At 47.1% G+C, this 12,369-nt stretch overlaps 1 long non-coding RNA gene across 1 annotated transcript; it reads right to left on the bottom strand.

The window, feature by feature from the left end:
• Positions 1–3,556: 3,556 nt before the first annotated feature.
• On the bottom strand, positions 3,557–7,944 carry Gm39070. Its single transcript, XR_001778349.2, has 3 exons — positions 7,879–7,944; positions 5,758–5,861; positions 3,557–3,659 (listed from the first exon to the last, which is right to left on the bottom strand). It is a non-coding gene; the product is annotated as a predicted gene, 39070 (long non-coding RNA).
• Between the last annotated feature and the right edge of the window lie 4,425 nt (positions 7,945–12,369).

Raw genomic sequence — 12,369 nt, 5'->3', positions numbered from 1 at the left:
CTCTTCCATTCTGCCCTTGGTAGGCAATGCTCATCATGGTCCCTGCAGAACTTCATACCTCAGTTAATGCCACCAATGTAATCTCCCATAAGCCTAACCAGAGGCTAACCCAAGGCGATCTTATATTCTGGCAAGTTGATATTTAACATTATCACCCTAGGCAAGCACTCTGCCAACTGAGCTACCCCACCCAACCCCCAGCTGTATTTAAGTATCGCATCAGTCACTTATCTCATCACTGTGACAAAGTATCTGATGGAAGCAACTTAAGGAAGGAGGGGCTTTTTTTTTTTTTTGGCTCACAGTTTAAGGATATACAGTCTATCATGGTGGAGAAAGAGTGGCCCATGGTAACAGAATCGTGTGGCTGCTGCTTGGTACAGGGATCAAACTACAGGCCAGAGCAAAGGCTGAAACTGTATAACCCTCAAGGCTGTCTGTCCAGAGGTCTACCGCCTCCAGCTGGATCCGACCTCCCAAATCAATACTACCAGGGGAAGGACCATGCATTTGGACACGTGAGTCTGTAAGGGACGTTTCACATTCAGACTGCAATTAGTATAAAGTACTCAGCAGTGGGCGGTTTGTCACTCAGCAATGGAAAGAGCTGGAGCAGGAACAGACTCCTCCAAACACAGGCCCCAGAGAGGCCATCACTAATGATCCCGCGGGAGTCTAGTGACTGATGCTTCTGCAGACAGACAGCAGGTGAACTGGGGGTGGCTGGTCTGGTGTGGCCTCTCCAGAGACACCTCTGCTTTGTCCTCAGCAGGCCAGCCTAGAATTATTCTTCTGGCAGTAGCAGGAACGTGGGGTTTAGGGGAGGAGGGCAAGGAGGAGGAGGAAGAGGAGGAAGACACAAAGCTTCATAAGGCCCGCCTGGAGCTGGCCCCATCACTTCCACTAAACACTGTCTGAAGCAAATCCCCACGCCGGCTCCCATTCACTGGATAGGAAATGGCACCTGTCTCTCAGAAGAGGTGCTGCAAGAGCACACGGCAGAGGCTGAGGCTCCCGAGGAGAGGGAGAACTAAGTGAGCTCTGCGTGTTGTTCATCATGGAGCTCCGAGGCTGTTAAGCCGTTGGCAGGGGCTTGAGAGACATGAATCGTCCTTCTGTGTTGACTGACATTTCTAGACAATGCCAGTCCAGAAATAGTCACCGCTTTTCGCTATTTTAGCAATAATTTTTGTGTGGAGGAAGTAAAAGGACCATGAAAAAAGAGTTTTGGATGGCCAACCCCAAGGGTCAGGACTCTAGATCTGTGCACTCCAAACAGTGTTCTGTGGGCCCCCAGGGCATTGTAGGGAACGGGTGCTTTGTATAAACGCCAGGAAATGTGGGCTCCCACCGGATTCAGGATAGATCTATTTTCTGGTTTTCCTTTGAAGACAAGCTGTAATGCTTTGAAAAATAAAAGATTTGAAGTCCCGCAGACTAGGAAAAAAAACACACACACAAAAAGACAACAGTCTTACTAATGTCCACTCTAAGGGACCTTGTAACTCAGTGTCCTGGCGAGTATTATAACCCCAAGTTGCCCTTTATCCAAGGCCAATTCTCTTGACTTGCTCTCTACTCCATCACTGGATTCAGGCTGCTAGGATCACTGCAGCCTGGCTTATAGAGGAATCTGAAGCAATCAGAAGAGATTTTCTTAAAGTATCATCACCTCTACTTTGTGCTTCTCCGGGATCTTATTTTTTTCTTGTAACTGTGTCCAAATACTTAACAAGAATGCTGAACATCAAATGGGACATCTATATCAACCCAGCCCTACCCTGTCACCCACGCCCCAAGGCTCAGGGAACATCACAGAGGAGGATGGGGGGGGGAGCTCTGTTTTATGCTGCCATCTGGACGTGATATGGCGACTGTACTTGTGAACTTACATCTGCTGTCCTTACCTGCACAGGATCAAACCAGCCAGAGTTTCCCAGGTCCCGCGCCTTACTGAAGAGCTATTAGCAGTTGATAGTTGCAGTAGGCCTCTGGGCAGAGGGCCTGGAGGGTTAAATGAAGGTTTCTGTATGTGCTCTGCAGTTAGTGATACAAGGTACAAAGAGGCTGCCAGGTGTTCCTGTGACCATGGGCCAGATGTATGGTTTCCCGTGGTGATGGACTATATATCCTCAAACTGTGAGCCAAAACACCCACCCCCCACTTAAGTTGTCCCTCCCCCCCCCAGATATTTTGTCACAGTAATGTGAATCAATCTTCCTTAAGGATGTGGCCCCACTATACATAACTCACTATACTTAGTAGGTTATGACCAAAGACATGAAGTTGAGAAGGAATCTACTGGAAAAGGATATGGAAAGCCACTAAAGATCCACTTCCTCCTTCTAGACCATGGCCCCTATGGGCTCCACAGTCTCCCAAAACAGAGCCACCAGCTGGAGACCAGGTGCTCCAGCACATGAGCCTATGAGAAAATGTTTACATACAATCCGTAATAGCCCAAAGCAAGAGCCTTCACCCTCTTGAACTCCGAATCTCAGTCCTTCATGCATATCCTAGTATATCACGTCCCTGTGAATCTGGCTTATCCAGAACCACAGACAATCTTATTGGCAGTAAGCAGGGCTTGCTTGGTGGTCGGCTCCGGGAGCAGAGCTGGGTACACTCAGTGTGGCAGCTGCCTAGGAGGAAGGCTCACTTCCTGGATGATGCCTCAGCTTGCTTGGGAGCTGTATCTCCTCCTCCTCCCAGTGTGTTAATTCCATTTCTTCCCAAGTGAGTGTTTTTAGGACATGAGCTAATTATAGTGTCTCCTAAGTCTTTTGCAGTCTGTTTCCTGTTCAAGTACTGCATTAGTCACCAGCAAGAGTCCAACAAACTCCTGTCCCTGCCTGATCTCAGCCACTTGGAACAAGGGGACTCTGGAGAGACTAGGGACAGATCCCAATGGGGAGATAGGACGAGGGGGCTAGACACTGGCTGGGGGGGGGCAGCGGCACAAGGGAGAGTCTCCTGTGCCCCATCCTCTGTGGCCCTCTTGGTCCTGGAGTTTGCTCAGCTGCAGAGGCTGCACAGCATCTCCAGTCAGCTGCATAGTTTTGCTATTACTTGGTGACCTATTTGCATCTTTGCTGAGGATTTCCTCTCAGGCCATATACGGTGATTTCACTGCCTCACAAACGGAGGCTTCCTGCTGCAGCAGTGCTCAGGATCCTTCGCACATGTCCCATCCTTGCCTTTAATTTAGTTTGTGCAAAACAAACAAACAAACAAACAAACAAACAAACAAACAAGCAAGCAAACGCCTTCATACTCAGACCTTCCCATGCATGGCTGGTCCCAGGATCTAACCAGTTGCATTTGATGGGAACTCCCTGCCTCGCTGACTTTTGTGCTCACAGGCGCATGAGCAGCTCCTGCACCCAGGGAGGAAGAGGAGACTGGGCCAGGGTTTGACAAAGCTCCACCTCCAAGCCCTTTTGCTTTCCTGTGTCGTTGCTCCTGCTGTCTCTGGCCTGGAATGAATACCTTGGACCAGGTGTCAAGGTATCCATTGCCAAGACTCTCCATAAGGCCACTGTGTTGCTTTGGCTGTGACAAAATGCTTGACAAAAACAACTTGAAAGATGGGCCCGTTTATTTTCATTTTGGCTCACTCCATCATGATAGGGTGAGCCAGCTGGTCCAGCATGTTGCATCTGCAGTTAGGAAACAAAGAGAGATGAATAGCTGGGGTTCAGCTAGCTTTCCCCTTTTTGTGCAGTAGGATTGGTGCCATCTGACATCAGGGCGGGGCCTTCCCACCTCAGTTAACTGTATCTAGAAAAGCCCCTTACAGACGACACACCCAGGGGGTTGTCTCTTCAATTCTATGTTCTGGAAAGCTGACCATCAGTATTACCCATCACAGCCACCAACATCTTCTGGCCTCCTTGACTGTTTGACCCACCTTTAGCAATCCCTGGTGAAGGAGGGGAGAGCAGGGCTTCCAACCTGAGTCCTCCAGGGACAAAGGAGGGACAGGAAAGGGGAACGTTCTAGTTGAAAACCACATCTTCAGGTGGCCAGCATTCTAGAGACTAAACTCATTCGAAATTGGCTTTACCACTCCCCAGTCACCCCAAAAGGGGACTTGTCCCTTGAACAAAGCTTCTGGGAGCTGTGGAGATGGCTCATTCCACGCTGTCTCCCTTGGAACTTTGGCTTCTGATGCCAACCTCGGGTGGGCCAGGTAAGTCAGGGAGTATCTGATCTGTACCAGGAAGCTTTCTGGAAATGCATACTAAAAGCGAGCCTCTAAGAAGGTGCCCGAGCTCGCATCATCCTCTGTTCCCATTTGGAGCTGACATGCAATGGGTACCTTGAGGTAGACAGGATGGAAGAAAGTGGGTATGAGCCTCATTTGCCAGCCACTAGCTTGGGCTCAGACATCCCCGGGCTACTCCTGAGCCGTGGTGCATTCCAGCAATCTGGCCCAACTATTTTTATAGTCATTTGGTTTCCATCCTAAGAAATTTGTTACAGACCGTCTGCCCACAGAGCATACACGATTACATCCTGGGAAGGGCAATAGCCCAGAAGACGCCATCAGGGGTGGCTGAGTCAGGCTTAGTCAAAGATAAGCTTGCCTCTGCCAGGGCTGAGGACCAGGAGACCAAGTCCCAGGGGAATGGGATATTGGGGAGAAGGGGTGTGAGCACCCAGCACAAACTCTCTCTCCTTAGGGCTACAGTTGTAGGTCTTGAAACAAAGAGCATCTGAAAAAGATTACCTTCAGCTAAGCTCCTCTTTCTCTTCCTCCTTCCTCCCCTTCTCCTCTTCCGTCTTCCTCCTCCCTTCTCTCCCTCTTAAAAGAAAAACATCAACCCCCCCCCCAGCTCCTCTCCCACAGACACCCACCAGGCAGTAGGGCTGAGTTTCTTCTACAAACTTCTTTTTCAGCTACCCAACATAAGAGCAAAGAAGGATGGTAGAGATAACTCGGCCGGCCAGCTGTTCCTCTTGAACAGGGGGGGCCCTGAGAAGTATCCCCAAGACTGCTAGCCCATCCCCTCAGGTGACTCTCCAGACAATCCCCAGCCCCCATCAGCTCTGCAGCTGGGCAAAGGATCGCAAAGGCTCCTGGCAGACAATCATTTACCAGGGAGAATGCCCCATGGGAAAGGATTTCTTCTTGATTACATAGACTATCTCCCGCTCTGTTTTTCCAACAGTGACTCACCCAGGAGTCATCAAAGCTGCTGATGGGGACCATGCCTGTGCTCCTGCCTTAGCTTTGATCACGATTGCATAACTCAGAGCTCAGAAACTGGCTCTAGCTCTTCTGTTCATCCCAAAACCCAAGACAGAAAACGACAAGCCTGAGGGTGGCATTAGCATCAAAGCCTTTCACTTAAATGTACAGATGGGCATGGAAGTGTCAGTGAAAGCCCATAATACCAGCCCTCAGGAGGCAGAGGCTAGAGGACTGCTGCAAGTTCAAGGCTGCTTTCTTCTACCTGGGAGGTTCCAAGTCAGCCAGGGCCACATAAAAGTACTGTAGTAGAGGCTGGAGAGATGGCTCAGAGGTTAAGAGCACTGACTGCTCTTCCAGAGGTCCTAAGTTCAATTCCCAGCAACCACATGGTGGCTCACAACCATCTGTTATGGGGTCTGATGCCCTCCTCTGGTGTGTCTGAAGACAGCTACAGTATACTCCTATAGATAAAATAAATGTAAATAAATATTTCTTTAAAAAAAAAAAAGACTGTAGTAGTTACTTTTCTGTTGTGGTGATAAAATACCAAGGCAACTTACAGAAGGGAACGTTTACTTGAACTTATAGCTCCAGAAAGAGAAGAGTCCATCATGGCGGGGAATTGTAGCAGCAGACACAATGGTCAGGACGCTTACATCCTCGACTGTAGGAGCAAAGCAGAGAGAACTAACCAGAAGTGGAGAAGGGTGTAAACTCTCAGAGCCTGCCTGAGATAGTTCCTCCAGCAAGGCTACACTTCCAAGACCTCTCCAAATAGCATCACCAACTGGATACCAAAGTGTTCGAACACCCAAGCCTATGGGGACATTTCTCATTCAAACTGCCACAGAGACCTTGCCTCAAGATAAAATAAAATAAATTTTAAAAAGAAAAATAAAATAAAAGGTATTCAGCCACATCTAAACACACCTCTGAGTGACACTGGACCTTGAAGGAAAGTGCCAGGCTCTCAGAAATTCTTGCTCAACAGACCTCTACAAGGGATTGCTCATTTGTCCTGTATTTACCGGGTAAGTACCAGTCTGTGGACCCTGTACTAGACAAGACCATTAGCATCTCTATATGAAGTCTTAAAACATGGCCCTGTGAGGCTGAGGAAGGGAGAGTGGGACACAGACCAAGGAAGAGTGTGAGGAATGGGAATTGCTGAGAACAAGGGCAAGTGGCTCGGGAGGAGTCAGTTCTACAGTGAGCCTTGGCCAGTGGCAAGCCTGGGGTGGGGGTGGGGGTGGGGGTGGAGGCGAGGCCAGATGGGGCTGCACGATGAGAGACCTCCTTCCCAAGATCTTTAGCATGGGCTTCATCACAGAAGGGTTTGATTAGGGGAGCTGAGTCACTGAGGGACCCAGCACAAAGCAACAGGGCTCATCTTGGCTAGCTTGGAGAGCATTCGTGAAGAACTGTTTACTGAGGGCTGACCACGCAGTATAGAACTGTCTGCATAAAGATGATGAGGCAAGAGGGGCTGAGGGAAGAAACAGTTACTGGGAGTCAGGGGAAGGTCACTTTGAGAGGAGCTGTGGCCTAGAATTATTACACTGTGAGGAGCCAAATTTTGACTCTCTTCTCCCTGACAGAATTGACTAAGCCCACCCAACATCAGAGAGGTAAGAATGTGAAAATGTGAAGCTGGAATCTAGCTGAGACCACAGCCTTTTCTTTTCTCTTCTCTTCTTTTCTTTGTTTCTCTCAGACACAAGCAGGCCTCCTACTGAGACTGCTCTGTGGCTCTCCAACCAGCAGACTCTCACCAGGGAAGTGAGTTTCTATATGAAGCAGGTATTAGTGGCCATATATCCTACTCCTTGCCCTATTCCCTGACCCCTTCCCTGCCTCCTGCTTGGAAATAAGAGAGCCATGCTGCAGGCTTACACTGTGAAATTTACCCCACACTCAGGTCTGAGAAGATTCCAAGCTTCTGCTTTGTAGACTCTGGTCTCTCTCTTTAGAGACCCCATCATGTAATCTGCTTCTGGTACTAGGTGCTAGATTAATTCTTTGCTGATGAAATGAGCCAATTCAAGCCAGATGGGTTGTATATAGGCAGACTTATTGGGAAGCTGCTCTCTGGTGAATTCACTGGCTCCAAGGATTGAGGCCAGGGGAGTCACCATGGATGTGGGGAAAGAGAGAGAGAGAAAGGGCACTCTTGGGTCAGGAAAGAAGAGACCAAAATGTCTGGATTATCTAGGGAAGAACCTCTAGGGGAAGGGCAGCCCATCCCTGGGCTAGAAAGTTCAGAGTTGGGGGCAGGGCATGCCAGATAGGGACTGAGGGATGCTGGGAAAACCTGGAGGTCAGGTCTGCTTTAATGTGTAATATATGCACCTCAGTCCCTTATCCCAGGGTCTGAAACCAAACAGAAATAACTGACAATCTTCCAAAGATATATGGACATTAATCTCTAACAAGATTTTAAACTCTGGACTTTTTAGAGGCCCTCTGAACCTCCCTTTCATCCTGTTCCCACAACTCCTTAAAAGAATTCAGGCAAGGGATTCAGTGCCTGGTCTTAACTGTGGCCACTCCTTATTAGCATCAAAAAAAACAAACAAACAAACAAAAAACAAAACAAAATGGTGTTATAAAATGGCAAATGCACTAAGTTTAAGAGTAGAGGTGCCCCCCCCCCGAAACCCCATTATCCCACCCACAGCTACCTTAAAAGACAGCAAGGTCTCCAGAGAACCTGGCACCAGAAGGAAGAGTGATGGGAGAGAAGGGAGACATTGTTACTAGGTAACATGCTGCTGTCCTGTGGTTGCCCTGGTGATGATGGTTTGTATGTTCGAGGAGTGGTAGTGGGTGGTTCCTCGCTAAGCTTCTGCAGTAGCTGGCTGGGCTTTGTTAATGGTGCTGCATTCTCTGACAAGATGTCACAGGCAGTCAAAACTTCCAGGGGATTAGAATTGTCTCCTTGAGAAGCTGCCATAGTTGAAGGCACAAGTGTTGGGTATCCTTCATGACTTCCAGAGCTAAAAGTGTACTTCAGCCTCACTGCAAAACTAACACCGGGCTCTATATTCATTCACTCACTCATCCACTGACTCACACATCTACCCATTTACCAGGTTATCCATCCATCCATCCATCCATCCATCCATCCATCCATCCATCCATCCATCCATTTAAATATAGATTCACTCACCTATCTATATCTTTACACACTTATTTATCTCTTCTTCTATCTATCCAGCCATCCTTTTGAGGGTTTTAGGTGGCATTGTAACTTCCTCTAAAATCTAGCTCATCTCAAAAGATCAGTATTCTAAGCTAAATTGTGTTCTCCCAAAATGGTATATCAGCATCCTAACTCCTGGTACTTTGGAGCAAGTTGTGAAGGTGAAACGTAGCCATGTGTTTAGATTCACAGTCCCTAGCAGGTGCTGCTGTTGTTGAAAGCTGTGGAACCTTTAGGAAATGGGACCTTGCTGGGACGTTGGGGACACTTCCTATCTGCATCATCTTTGCTTCCTAACTTAGGACACAATAGAACCCCTTGTTTTATGCTCCTGCCATTGTGGACTCTGTTCCCTTGAACTATAAGCTAACCCCCACCCCTACCACATTCATTACTTCTTGTCTGATATTTCATCACAACAACGGGAAAGGTAGGTAACACAGAAGAAAACTATATTAATAAATAAGGAGTTTACAAAAGACATTTAGTTGAAATGAGGTAATTAAGGAGAGAGTATATCTGGTATCCTTATTAAAGGGGACACCGAGAAACAGACAGAGACACACACACAGGGGAAATGTGAGTGTGACGTCACAAGGCATCACTTGAAGACAGAGAATTGGGATAACACTAAGGATTTGGGGCAGCAGCCAAGATAGACCAAGTGCAGCCAGCAAGCCACACCAGAGGCTAGGAGGAAGTACGTCTAGTCTTCTAAAGTGTGGAAGGTACAATTCAGTGACTTTAGACCACCCAATGTGCCCAGCTTGGTTGCAGCAGCACTAGGACGTAACTGACTAACAATCCCATGCCCTTTGCCCAGTCTTCGCTGTGGAGCTGTAAGAAGGCCTGCTCCTGGATAGCTCTGTGAGTTGCTCAAGTCCAGCTGTGCTAATCTCAATGTTAATGCTGATTATCAACCTGATGGGATCCAGAATCACCTCGGAGATACACCTCTGTGAGCGTCTGTGAAGGAGTTTCTACACTGGTTAAACTGGGGTGGGAAGACCTAACACTCTACATGTGGGCAGCACCATCCTTTAGGCTGTGGGCCTAGACTAAATAAAACGGAGGGTGTGGGCTGAGTACCAGCATTCACCTCTCTGTCTACTGACTCTGGACATATTGTGACCTGTCAACTCACACCGTTGTCACCATGACTTCCCTGCCATGATGGAATGTATCCCTGCAACTCGGAGGCAAAACAAGGCCTGCCTTCCTTAGCTTTCTTTTTTTCAGACATTTTGTCCCAGCAATAAGAACGTAACTAATCAGCCCTGTAAGGGCCCAGAATCAAAGCTTCATCGCAGAGGGCAGAGAAGGAGTGTCAGGAACCCTGCTGAGCCACCGGTTCAGAGAACTGCCAAGGTTCCCACCCCTGTTACCCTCCCGAAGAGTTGGTTAGTGAATCCAGTCTATTTCTCCACTCTTGTTTCAGGCTTGACCATGTGACTTGCCTTGATTTGAATGTGTCCCCAACTTGGGAACTGTCCTAATTTGCTTCTCTGTTGGCTGTGACGAAACAATGACCAAAGGTAACCAGGGGAAGAAAGGTTTATTTCACTTACAAGTTTCAGTTCATCGTTGCGGGAAGCCGAGGCAGGAGCTCAAAGCAGGCGGCAACTGGAGCAGAGCCCACCAAGAAACTGCTTACAGGGTTGTTTTTCAAGGATTTCTCAGCTTGCTTTCATTTGCAACTCAGGACAACCAGGGACACCATCCACAGTGAGCCGGATCCTCCCACAGCAATCATCAATCAGGAGAATTCGCCCCTAGATCAATCTGGTGGAGGCAATTCCCCAACTGAGGTTCCCCCTTCCCAAGTAGCTCTGGTCTGTGTCAAGTTGACAACCAAAGATGAACCAGAACAGGAAGTTCCCAATGCAACCATGCTGAGGGTAGTGTCTTTTGGAAGTAATTAAGTTGCAAGGACTCATTGAAATCACAAACATGGACTGTGTTCATTAATGTCCGGGGGAGATCCGTCTGAAGGCTGAATTCTGCTCCCTCCACATCCCTATCTCTGGCCCAATGTCTTCTGCCATGTTATAATGCAGAAAAGGGCCCTGGTTAGAAATTGAACTTCTTAGCTTCCAGAACTACTTTTCAAATGAATGTCATTGTTTTGACAAGAGGGTGACAAGACAACTTGAAGAAGATTTACTTTGGCTCTTGGTTGGAAGGGATACAGTGCATCATTCAGGGGACAAGGCAAGCATGTGAGGCAGCTGCTCACAGGTCAGCAGCCAGGCTGGGGGGAGAGAGAGAGACAGAGACACAGAGACACGGAGAGACAGAGATGAATGCTGAATGTTAGTTCCTTTTCTCTTTCTCTTTTCCTTCTTTTTATTCTGCCTGGCACCCCAGCCCATGGGGTGGTACCACCCACATTCAGGATGGGTCTCCTCTCTTTAGTTAAACCATTCTGGAAACTTCCTCAAGGACTCACCTCTTAGGTGGTTCTAAATCCAATAAAGGGATCCAATCCTTCTGTCTCCCAAGAGCTGGCTGGAACTGCAGGCGGGTGACTGAGGGGTATAGTGCTTGCCTTGCATGTGTAAGGCCCTGGGTTTGATCTCAGTACAGCGAGAAAGGAAGAAGAGAAAGAGGAGAGAGACTGAGGGAGAGGGAAGTGGACCCAGTTATGCAGAAAGATCCTGTGGTCTTAGAAGCCTGTAGTTAATTTTCCAAACTGGTCCCTACAACTACATGACTGAACATCATTAATCTAGATCTCACCTTCTTAAATTGTGAATTGCAACATGTGTGGGTCACAAAAGTCTGACAGTAGTATAAGGTTTCTGTGTGCATTGTGATCCAATGTTGATTCAGAATCATAAATAAACTCCATGTTTCTGGCAGATTTTGCTGTAGCCTTGGTTCTGGACATGCAGAGACGCGTGTTTGCTGTGCTCCTGCTGTCAGACCACACAGTGTCTGTCAGCAGATACTACCTGACGGACTTTGGCTCACTTCTGCTAAGACTGCATGTTATAGACTGCAGGACTTTTAATGTACACGTTTCCACTCTTGTAGAAATGTGTTGGCTTCATTATGGAAAACAAAGACTTTAAATCTTTTCCTACCATCATGCCTAAGCATGTGAATCTCAAATTAGTGTATCTTTGGTCCTCATATTAATATTTGATTTTAAAAGTTGCCCCTTGAACTTGTTTTTCCAGAGGATCTGAGTTTCATTCCCAGCACTGTCATAGCAACTCACAACCATGCGTAACTCCAGATTTAGGGTATCTGATGCCTCTAGTCTCTGTGGACATTACCCACATGCCCACACACAGACACAACACAAATAATTTATAATAATAACAATAAACCTTTAAAATTTCAGGTTGGGTTGCTGGCTTGAGATTCATTAAAATCAATTAATTAATAAAACGTGATTCATGAATGTTAGTTTGAGATTAGGGCAGAATTTCCAACAGTTTCTGAAATGTGTCTAAATTTCCTTGTGTCGTTTGTCACTATACATTTATGTGAAGCAGTATTCTCAGCATTGATTAGAAAGTCAACTCCAAATTCTGATTAACTCTAAAACATGTTAAAGATGCTTAGATTCTGCAGCATCCAATACTCAGTATTGATATCCTTATGGAAAAACAAATAAGTACATCCGCCTCATTAGTATGCAAGTTTTCTTTCTTTTTAAGGTTAAAATTATATGCATACAAAGGAAATATTGGATTTGGGCTTTTTGTTTTGTTTTAGATTTTGAAATAGAGTCTTTCATGTAGTACAGGCTGGCCACGAACTTGCTATACAACCAAGAATGAACTTAAACATTTGATTCTTAGGCATTCACGTCCTGTGTGCCACTATGCACAGTTTATGTGGCTCTGAGTTCAACCCCAGAGCTATGTGCATGCTGGCTGGCAAAGCAGTCCACCAACTGGGCCATATCCCAGCTCCCAAAAGATTGCTTTTAAATAACTTTCATCATGATTTGTTATCA

The sequence above is a fragment of the Mus musculus genome, chromosome 7, assembly GCF_000001635.26.
Source record: "Mus musculus strain C57BL/6J chromosome 7, GRCm38.p6 C57BL/6J".
Taxonomy (NCBI): Eukaryota; Metazoa; Chordata; class Mammalia; order Rodentia; family Muridae; genus Mus; species Mus musculus.
This window is presented reverse-complemented; position numbering and strand designations above follow the sequence as displayed.